This window comes from Sarcophilus harrisii, chromosome 2 (assembly GCF_902635505.1).
Source record: "Sarcophilus harrisii chromosome 2, mSarHar1.11, whole genome shotgun sequence".
NCBI lineage: Eukaryota > Metazoa > Chordata > Mammalia > Dasyuromorphia > Dasyuridae > Sarcophilus > Sarcophilus harrisii.
Window position 1 is genome coordinate 112,757,868 of NC_045427.1, and position 12,497 is coordinate 112,770,364.

Below are 12,497 nucleotides of genomic sequence, written 5' to 3' on the forward strand. Positions count from 1 at the left end.
ATGGCTATCCTTGCTTTTTTGACTTCACCTGAAGCATAGTAGATTTTGCAACAGCCTTTTACCTTTACTCTGTATGTGTCACTCTTATTCAAATGAATTTCCTGTAAACAACATTTTGTAGGATTCTCACTTTTAATCCAGTCTGCTATCTGCCCCCACTTTATGGGGGCGTTTACTCCATTCACATTTAGGTTAAAATTACTAATTCCGTATTTCCTGCCATCTTGTTAACCCCAGCTTATGCTTTTCTCCCTTCCTTCCCCCGACCTTCCCTCCCCAGTATTAAATTTGTGAGCACCACTTGCCTCACACAGCCCTCCCTTTTTAGGATCTCTCCCCCCACCTTAGAGTTCCTTCCCTTTTCTTAACCCTTTTCCTCACAATTTCTCTATTCCCTTCTACTTAGTTTACTCCTTCCCCTTTCACTTTTCCCCTCCCACTTTTCAATGTGTTGGGGGAAGTTTCTCTGTAAATCGAATATGTCTAATATTTTTCTCTTTAAGCCAATTCTGATGAGAGTAAGATACACACTATGCTCATTCCCTTTCCTTCTTTCCCTCAGATATAATAGGTTTCCTTTGCCTCTTCGTGAGATGTAGTACCCCCACTTTACCTTTGTTGTGGTACAATTTCCTTTCCACCTTTAGCTTCTTTTTTTATATTATAACAGTAAAACCAAATTATACATGTGTTCTTTATGTATATTCATAACCAAATTATAATTCCCAAGATTTCTTTTTACCTTTTTATGTTTCTCTTGAGTCCTATATTGGGAGATCAAACTTTTTGATTAGTTCCAGTTTTTTTCGTCAGAAATAGATGGAATTCACCTATTTCATCTTCTTTTCTGGGAAAAAATGCTCATTTTGGCTGGGTAAGTTATTCTTGGCTGAATAACAAGTTCCTTAGCCTTTTGGAATATCAGATTCCAGGCCCTTCAATCCTTTAATGTGAATGCTGCTAGATCCTGAGTAATCCTTATTGTGGCTCTTTTGTATTTGAATAGTTTTTTTTTTCTATACATGAACTGATGCTAAGTGAAATGAGCAGAACCAAGAGATCATTATATATGTCAACAACGATACTGTATGAAGATGTAATTTGATGGAAGCGGATTTCTTTGACAAAGAGACCTAATTCAGTTTCAATTGATCAATGATGGACAGAAGCAGCTATACCCAAAGGAAAAAAAACACTGGGAAATGAATGTAAACTGTTTGCATTTTTGTTTTTCTTCCCAGGTTACTTCTACCTTCTGAATCCAATTCTCCTTGTACAACAAGAAAACTGTTTGGATCTGCACACATACATTGTATCTAGGATATACTAGGACATATTCAACATATATAGGACTGCTTGCCATCTAAGGGAGGGGGGTGGAGGGTGGGAGGGAAAAATCGGAACAGAAGTGAGTGCAAGGGATGATGTTGTAAAAAAAAAATTACCCAGGCATGGATTCTGTCAATAAAAAGTTACTATAAAAAAAAGTAGTTTTTTTCTAGTTGCTTGTAGTATTTTTTTCCTTGGTCTGATAATTCTGGAATTTAGCCACAATATTTCTTAGAATTTTGATTTTGGGATCTCTTTCAGTAGGTGATCGATGAATTCTTTCAATGTCTATTTTAACCTTTTGTTTCTGTAACATCCAGGCAGTTCTCTGATGAGTTCCTGAAAAATAGTATTTAGGCTCTTTTTTTTCATCATGATTTTTAGGAAGTCCAATAATCTTCAGATTATCTCTCCTAGATCTATTTCCCCGGTCTGTTGTTTTCCCAAGTAGATAGTTAACATTTTTCCTATTTTTTTTTCATTTTTTTGCTTTTGCTTTACTGATTCTTGGTGTCTCCTCAAGTCATTCATTTCCATTTGTTCAATTCTGATTTTTAATGAATTTTTTCTTCATTTACTTTTTAAATTTCTTTTTATAATTGTCCAATTGAGTTTTTAAATGAGTTGTTTTATTCTATGGATTTTTTTTTCCATTTCACCAATTTTATTTTTTAGAGAGCTATTTTCTTTTTCCAATTCACTAATTCTGTTTTTCAGGAAATTGATTTCCTTATCCACGTTATCTTTTAATGAATAGGATGACTTATCTAAACCCTCTTTCAAAGCTTCCCTTTTCTTTCCCCATTTTTCTTCTAGCTCTCTTGTAAGAGTCTTTTTAATTTCTTCTATGAGAGCTTTGTGTGGTGGGGACAGATCATATTCCCTTTTAAGGTTTCATCTGGAGACAGTCTGTTTTTAGTCTCCTCAAAGTTTGAAGTCTATTCTCTATCAGTGTAAAAGCTATCTATAGTTAGAGCCCGCTTTAACTTTTTGCTCATTTTGACAAAAAAGAAACAAAAAACCTAACTGTATTTTGCTTTTGGGACAGTATGGAATCCCCTTGCTTCCTCTACAGACAACAGAAAGTAGCAGTGAAGCAGCAGTGGGACAGCAATGGCTGTGCTGCAATCAGCCCTGAGAGTGTGCTGAGTCACTCAGAATGTTGGGTGAGTGTGGCCAGGTCCCAAGAGACTCTAGTATTTTGGGAATAACCTCTTTACCCCCTGTGTTTATAGCCTCTCTGCTGATCTACTGGCTTGCTGCCAGAGCAAAGTAACTCATACTGAGTAAAGTTCTCCCTGTAAATTTTCTGCCAGCTGAGACCCCACCCCACCCCTCACCCCACACCTCAGTATGAGCTGTCTTCCATGCTCTCACTGCCTGCTTGTCTGGCTGAGCCTGGCCTGACTGTCTCCACCTGCAAGCAAAAACAGACCTTTTCTGGCAAATTAAAAAAAAATATATCTTCTGTTGGTAATGTGTTGTACTCCCAATATTCGTGGGTTTTGACAGTCAAGCACTAATTCTGAGACCTTTCATAAAAGAAGTAGTCTGAGGAGCAAGGAAGAGCTTAGATAGATGTGGGTGTCCTCTCCATCATCTTGGCTCTGCTCCCCTAAATTTCTGTATTTTCAAAACTTTTCTTTCATATAGATTAGAGATTATGAATGTTCAGAATGACAGAATCTATTAAAAAGTGTTCCTAAATTTTTTTCAAGTCTATGTTGTGTCTATCAATAGGTCAATAGACATGTATTAAATACCTACTATTTGCCAGGTACTGTTGATAAGAGCCAGGTATGCAAAGAAAGGTAAAAGACAGTTTTTGCTCTCAAGGAGCTAATATGAGAGACAACGTGCAAACAACATACAAACAAACCACATATAGGACAAATTGGAGACAATCAGTAGAGGGAAGGAAATAGAATTTAAAAGGATCAGGAAAAGCTTCCTGTAGAAAGGGAGATTTTTTTGTTGGAACCTGAAGGTCTGATGTTAGTAATGATCATAATGATGATGATGATTGACACTATGTAAAAAAAAGATGATAGTCTAATATTTACATAATACTTTAAATCTGAAAAATGTAATATGCATTCTATCTTATTTGATCGTCACAAGTCTAGGTGGTAGGTGTTATTATTATATTTATTTTATAGAGGAGGAAACTGAGGCAGACAGAGATTAAGTAGATTGCCCAGGTCACACAACAAGTAAAAGTCTAGGTTAGATTTGAACTCAGATATTGCCTGACTTGAAACAGAGAACCCTTAGCCACTGTGACACATAGTTGCCACTAAATAATTCCACTAAGTCTTAGTGGAATCATGATTTAAAAAACAAAAATAAATAAATAAATAAAGAGAATTCTCTCTCTCTTTTTTTTATATATCTTTTTATTTACAAGATATATGCATAGGTAATTTTTGGCAGTTGCAAATCCTTTTGTTCCAACTTTTTCTCTCCTTCCCCCTTCCCCCAGATGGCAGTTTGACCAATACATGTTAAATATGTTAAAGTATAAGTTAAATAAAATGTTTGTATACATGTCCAAACAGTTATTTTGCTGTACAAAAAGAATCAGACTTTGAAATAGTATACTATTAGCCTATGAAGGAAATCAAAAATAGAAGGATTGGGAATTCTACGTAGTGGTTCATAGTCATCTCCCAGAGTTCTTTCCCTGAGTGTAGCTGGTTCAGTTCATAACTACTCTATTGGAACTGATTTGATTCATCTCATTCTTGAAGAGGGCCACGTCCATCAGAATTGATCATCATATAGTTTTGTGATCTTCTAGTCCTGCTTATTTCACTCAGCATTAGTTCAGGCCTTTTTGTATTCATCCTGCTGGTCATTTCTTACAGAACAATAATATTCCATAATATTCATATACCACAATTTATTCAATCATTCTCCAATTGATGGGCATTCACTCAGTTTCCAGTTTCTGGCCACTACAAAGAGGGCTGCCACAAACATTTTGGCACATACAGGTCCCTTTCTCTTCTTTAAGATTTCTTTGGGATATAAGCCTGGCAGTAACACTGCTGGGTCAAAAGTTATGCACAGTTTGATAGCTTTTTGAGCATAGTTCCAAATTGTTCTCCAGAATGGCTGGAGGTATTCACAATTCCACCAACAATGTATCAATGTCCCAGAGAATTCTCTTTTTTTAATCCATATTTTTTTTCTACAACTAGGTGGCATAGTAGGTAGGGCACCATCCCTAAATTCAGGAGGACCCGAATTCAAATCTGGTCTCAGACACTTAACTGTGTGACCCTGGGCAAGTCACTTAACCCCAATTCCCTTAAGGGAGAAAAAACAGAATTCCAAATTGTGTTAATAATTCTGGCACTATTGTAATAAAGTCAGATAGCTATAATTCAAAAAATTGTTAGAATTGACAATCAGAATGTGAGTAGCATCTAAATGAATGAATTTGCCTATTGGTCCTACCCACTACTAGCTATATAATCTGCCAGAAATAGCAGTACTTTCTTGACTCAAAGAAACACCTTATTTTCTCAACATTGTAGCATAGGCTGAACACAAACATGAATATTTTAGGTAACATACACTTACCTCTTAAATATACCAAATTTTGTGCACTGTATATTGTAAGTACCCTATTCTGGGGTACATTACATTCTGAAATGTAATTTATGCACTCCTTTGCTTTCTTAAATTGGACACTTCAATGCTTCGAAAGAACTGTGATTTCATAGATAGGAGTATACTATTATATACTGATGAAAATTATACCCCTCCACATCACAGGTCTTGAGCTAGGCTTTAGATATTATCTAGTCCAATAGCCTAATTTTATAGGAAATTAAGTGTCTTTCTCACTTCTTATTTTATTTGGGTAGGGAACATCAGAAACAGTACTGGGACCTACTTTCTCTGATTCTGTCAAAAAAACCCAGTCCCATGAAAGGTACTATTCTGGTGATGAGTCTCACCAAAATAACCAGGCTGGTTCTCTGATTACAGATAGTCAATCTGTTAGCCTTATTTCAGTAGAATCTTCCAGAATTTGTGTGCTTTTTGTATATAGTCTTTGGGATCCCATAATGATGGAGCAGAGGAGGGCATTAGCATAGGTGCTATCCAGAGTATAATGAATGTTATTTAGGTTTTTTTCAATTATTCAGTAGCATCATTATGAATAGTGGTCATTGGTTAAAGTCTATACAGTCAATTGCGATGTATGAGTCTATTTGGCCCAACACTAAAAGACCTTTTTCTGAGCTTTTTCTATTTTTGCCTTTTAAAAAAAATTCTCTATTTCTTCCCTTGATTGTAAGATTGTCAGCAATTTCATTTGATTCCTTCCAATAGTCTCTTTCTTCCTATATTGCCAGCCTCCACTTTTATTGCTTCTAAAATGCTCCTTGGTCTAGATGATAAGATCTCTAAGTCTGTCGAATTGAGTCCAAAAAAGAATCTTCTAAGCCTGAGGAAGGCCTATAATAGTCCTATACTCAAAGTGGTGGCTGAACTTCACCTCCAGTGTTCTACTACACTTGGGTTGCTTTGACATTCTTTCTCTTTCTATTTTTTATTTATATGTATATCCTCTCTGATGGTTAATCAGTGCCATGAAAATATGACAATGAAAGGAACAAGGTGGACATGGCCCTGATATTAAAACAAAATAGGACTTTTCAAAACTTGAACCTATATGGTTTTCTAATACCAGTAAATGTGAATTGTAAATAACAAAATCAATTTAGAATATAAAAGGACTTTAGTAAGAGGTAGCATGATGTAGTGAATAGAATGATGGATTTGGAATCTAGAAGTCCTGGTTCAAACCCCATTCTCCTGGGACATTTAGTATGTCTGTGATACTAGCCAAGTACTAAACCTCTCTGGGCCTCTCACTTTTCTTGATGGTAAAATGAGGGGGTTGGACTCCATGACCTTTAAAATCTCTTCCAGATTTAAATCTATGATCCTATGATTCAGCACATGATCCGTGCAACATATCAAGAGTGAAGGGTGCTGAGATTCAAGCATTAACATCAATTTTAACCAACCACAAAAATTGAAGATAGAATAATCTACTTATTAAGGATGGATTTTGAGATTTTGTCGTGGGCTTTGCTTTATGTAGAGGTCAATAACTGATGTTTTACATGGGCCTTTAAGGTACACAAGGTGCTTTGCAAACATTTCATTTGATCTCAAAAATAACACCTTAAGGTAGGCTTGAAAATATTTACTTTAAATGTATATAAAGTACTTACTTTAAAGTATTATCCTCATTTTATAAAGAAAGAATTTGAGATTCAGAGAGAATAAGGGATTTCTCATGGTTGGTAAGACTATTAAATCTTGGTGGCAAGACTTGAATCCAGATCTGTTTGGGATCTAAGTCCAGTGTTCTTTCATTAAGTCCCATTGCATCTTTAGTGTAGTAATGTTATCCCAAAATTTAATTTTTTTGAGGAACAAAATAATGTATGAAGGAAAGGCATACCCGTGCTTTTAGATTCTCAATTTGTGCCATACAGCTGAGGTTTAGGCGAAGGTAAATCATGTAGAAATCCAAAAGTCTCTACTTTTTTACTTGTTTGAAGGTGTTTTGATCACCATCCTAATCAGAAGGGTTAGTTCCTCAAGTGGAGGGGAAGTTACCTGATGCTGAGAAGTAGAGACATGACTACAACTTGTATAAAAATAGCCTTTCCAGATGGCCAAGGGACAATATGACCACTCAGCATTTCATTATAGCTGAGCACTCAGATTTTAAGTGTAGGAGCAAAGCTATGTGAACAGTAGCCAGAAACCAGGCTAAAGTCCAGTCATAAGCAGAACAGTCTAAGCCAGGAAAGATCACTTAACATGCCAAATCAGTCGAAGAGATTTACTGTTTTTTAAAGTTTTCAACACCTCCTCACATCCCCTTATTTAACCTTATCTATAGATTTAGACACAACCCCCAAGGAAATATATACATACATATATATATATATATATATATATATATATATATATGTAATGAAACAAAATTTTTGGGGAAAAAAGAACTTGAGCTAGAAGCAACTATAAAAGATTATCTATGCCAAACTTCTTATTTTATAGTTGAGGAAACTGAGCCCCAAAGTACAATGTATCTTTCTCCAAATTGGTAAAGGTGGGACCTAGGTCTCTGTACACTGCTATGTTCTTCATCCTATTATGACACTGCAGTGTTTTCATACATGTATTCTATGTTAAAGTCTCTATGTTTTCTGATGGTTCTATCTTGGTTTAGTAAAATCAAAAGCTTTTTTTTTTTAATATACTAAGCATATTGAACATTTGTAAAGTAAAATGGTTCATAAGCTCATATTTCAAAAATAATAATAGAGTAAGATCGAAACCCTTTCTTTTGGGGTGAAAACAAGAGATGCAACTAATATATGTCCAGAGGAACAAACATAAGGTTAGAAAGTGACATTAAGAAAAAGCATGGTCTCTTTCAGAGGGATTTGTACATAGTGCCTAATAATTACCTTTTCATTCTTTCCTATCTTTCTCTTTCTATAATATATGTATGTATATTCATATGTGAGCACATACACACATATGTACATATCATATACGCATACAGACACAATCATGTTACATGTGTGGAATGAATATATGTATATATGTGAATATTTATGCACATGTATATGTAAGTATGCACATGTACATATCTACATGGTATATATTATAATCTAGCTACATGTGTGTATATATACAGTTCTATGTATATATGTATACATATATTTCATGTATATGTATGTGTGTACATAAATACTATGTATATACATACCATATGGTTCTTTACTGATCTTCCACAACCTGATGCAGCCATCTCTCTCTTTTCTATGTCCTGAAAATCCTATTACCTTTGTGCTCTTGTATCTGAGATCATCTTCCTTCACCACTATATTAGTATGACTACATCTGACCAAGAGGGAATACCCATATTTCACTGCCAAGGTTGAGGACACATGAAAAATGGGATACCTAGTAGAAATGATAAAATCAATAGTGATAGCAACACATGCTGGTCTCCCCAGAAGTAGCATCTGTGTTTCCCTTTCTTCCCATCCCCAACCTTTACCCTGTTCCTAATTTGCTAGAATTCCAAGATAGACATATAGTATAATACACTTTAGAAAACAAAAATTTAAGCCAATTATGTGTTATATTAAGCTATTATTGTCCTCTAATTAGGAGGACATTGAATTTCTACTTAATAGAAAATTTTCAGATTCAGAAATAGAATTAGTCAGAGCTTGGGTAACTTGGTACTTTGAATTCTATGTTCTTCAATCATCACATTTGAAACCTCTATTCTAAGATTTACCATATTACTTGGACCTATCATGGGTAACTAGATGGTGCAGTAGATAAAAAGCTGGACATAGAGTCAGGAAGACCCATCTTTGGGAATTCAAATATGGCCTTAGATACTTACTGTGTGACCCTGGGGAAGTCTCTTAACCCTCTTTGCCTCAGTTCTTTCACCTGTAAAATGAGTTGGAGAAGGAAATGGCAAAACATTGCAGTATCTTTGCCAAGAAAACCCCAAATGGGGTTATAAAGAGTCAGAAATAACTGAATAATCACAAAAGGATCTCTTCTACAGAGAGTGGAATACATAATTGTGTATGTTTCAAGCATAGCTTTTGAGAATCTAATGTTAACTCCAAGTCATGATAAGGAACTGGAGTAAAACTTCATGGGTGTGTTTATCTATAACAAAGATACTTTTAACTGTAAATTCCTTGTTACATCAGTAGATTTATGATATCATCAATATGGCTATTCCTGCATTGGTGCTGATTACTATCCATCTCTAGCTTCTCATCCTGTGTGACACTTATCTGTATCTTACACATTCTTCACAAGGGATCCACCTAATGAGTTGGGGCCTCTAGATCTCTTGTTATTATATAGGCAACTAAGTAAAACATAGGTTGCCTATCTGTCATCCCTCACTATTGCTGAGTGAACAAATTACCTGTTTTTCCAGTCATACATCTTTTGGATCACATTCTCTACCCTTCTTTTCCTGTGTGAACCTTCATTTGTAGCATTGTATAGATAACTCACAACCACCAGGCACTGTCACATAGCTCTGAAGGTGACCTGTAATTAAATCTTCAGAGACATTCAAAGAGTAATTCCATGATTTACAGCCAAAGAGCATCTTGGACATCACTGGAAGAAAATTATTATTAAATAGAAGAGCCTTTGCAGTAGAAATCAAAACTAATCATGGTAATAAAATGCTTTAAATCACTGTTGATTAGAGAAACACTCTGAGGTGGTACTTCATACCTATCAGATTATTTAATATAACAGAAAGGAGATATGACAAATGTTAGAGAGAATGTGGGAAAATAGGGACACTAAAGCATTATTGTTGGAGTTGTTAACTGATTCAAACATTCTGGAGAGCCAATTTAGAATTATGCCCAAAGGACTATAAAACTGTGCATAGCCTTTGAAATCTATACCCAAAGAGATTTTTTTTTTTAATAAAAAGGATCTATAGGTACAGAAATATTTATAGCGGCTCTTTTGTTTTGTGGTAGCAAAGAATTGGAAATCAAGGGATGCCTATCAATTCAGGAATGGCTAAAGAAGTTGTGGTATGTGATTGTGATGGAATACTTGTACTATAAGAAATGATGAGCAGGATGATTTCAGAAAAACTTGGTAAGACATATTAATTGATATGAAGTGAAGTGAGCAAAGAAAATATATTGTATATAGTAATAGCAATATTGTAAGATGATTAATTGTAATTCAATTCTCAGCAAAACAATGAACTAAACAATTCTGAAGGACTAATGAAAACTGCTATTCACCTCCAGTGAAAGAACTGATGGATACTGAATGCAGATCAAAACATATGTTTTAAACTTTATTTTTCTTATGTTTTTTTGGTCTATTTTCTTTTATGAAATGGCTAATGCCGAAATATATTTTGCACATGTGTACCATGAATAATCTATATCAAATTGGCTTTTCAAAGAAGAGATGAGTAAGGAAGGGAAATTTGGGGACTCAAAATCTAAAAATTTCAAAATTAGAATTGTTTTACATGTAATTGATGGAACAAATATAGATAAGATTTTAAAATACTAAAAAAAAAAAAAAAAGAGGGCCCTTTGTTTCAAGAAACTGGGAAACAATAAAAATAATGTAAAATTCCCCAAATGCAATACAGTTTACTCTTTCCATATTAAACTGAATTAAATTAAATTGAACCTCTCTATCAGAGGTCTGTTCTGGTGTATGTGTGTGTGTGTGTGTGTGTGTATACACAATTGAATTTTGCCCGTCTACTTCCCTATATGTCATATTTTCCCTATTAGAATATAAGTTCCTTGAAGTCAGGTACTATCTTTGATTTTGTATTTTATCTCTAGTGTTTAGTCTATAGTAAACAATAAATGCCTTTTAATTTTTGTACTAATATTTATGTGTATCTTAATATATGATATCCAGGTATCATCCATCCTACTATATATCATAGTGTTAACAATAAGCATTCTTCATCCATTTCATCTTTCCACGTGAATAGTCAGGCTGAAGCCTTTTGAGCCATTGTAGATATCATTTAGGAGATTTTGCAATATTAAAGATTTTCTTGAAGAAATCAGCAGATTATTATTCAAAAATTTAGAGAGCAGCTTCTACCTAGCAGATCACAATAGTTCATGCCTCAATCACTGCCAAGAAGGAAAAAAAAACAGAGATCAGCAGGTCAAACTTTTGTCTGTGAAATTAGTTCAGCTCAGCATCTCCTGAAACATTGACTTCCTGCTCTCCAATCAATCAGAAGACTTTGTTCTCATATTCTTTAATCAAACATGGCTGGAAACAGTTTCCCAAAGTCCCAATAACAATCCCAGGTTGTATTGGAACAAAGCAGATTTCTGCACATTTTCAATGTAACCCACCAGGAAGGTCAAATTCTAAGGACTAATCCCTCATGGATTAGTCCCCTTATTACACTATTTTGAAGGAATGTTATATGATTTTAAGTATATGTTCGAATGATACCTTGATGAAGAAGAGTATTTGCTTTATCAAATCAATAATTAAAAACTGGAAAACAGTGGGATGTTGTGTTTTTTACATCTCTTAGTCATTTCAGTGACTGATATGGTCAACTAAAGAATATAATTTGCAAAAAAATTTTCTATCCAATTTTATAAGATCTCAAAAAGTATCTCCTCCACATAGAAATTCTTGCAAATATTTTGTGGCACAACAATATTAAAATGATCTCAAGGTGTTGAGGAAATTCTAGAACATGCTAACATCTTGGAAAATTTTTTCTTCTTTCTCTCCCCATTCTAGAGATAGTTAACATTAGACACAAATAGGCATATATATGTAAAATTATTCTATACATAATTCTATTTATTGAATTCTTTTTCTGGATGCAATTGAAGTCATTATATGTTATTTTTAAAAGGACAATAAAGTAAAAAGCATATTTCTTTCCATGATAATTGAACCTAGTAGAAGTCTGGCTACTGAATGTATAAATCATTTTTCATTTATTGTAATCAGAATGGCAAAGGAAGGGGAAAACAATAACATCCTTGAATGTTGCTTTGCCTGTAATCTCCAATCTATAATGAATTAAATGATATTGCTATTGTTCTTGCCATGACAAGTTTCATAAATAGCCCAAAAAAACATAGTTAACATTCTTACTTGCCAAAAAAATGGCCAGAAATCCATGCTATGGAATGAACATTGAGTAGGATTTCTTCAAGGGAAAATATTTTGCTTTTAAGGAAATCTAAAAGATATGGGACCAAATTGAAATGTTATTACACATCTTATACTTTTAACTAAATGAAACATTGCATATTAGATCTCTGAATGGTTGCTATCTGCAAGATACCATGCTATAGGCACAGAGGATGTAGAATGGGATTAACCATTTAATTCTTTACACTCATATAATAGAATATAAATTTTCTGAAAGTTGGGAATATTTCATTTTTGTCTTTTTAACCCCAAAGCCCAATACAAAACCTAGAATATAGTAGGTAGTTAATATGTAATGAACGAATGAACAAATAAATTAATGATTTCTGACTATTTTAATTCATTCTGTGAAATTTGGCCCCTAAGCTTTCACCTCATAG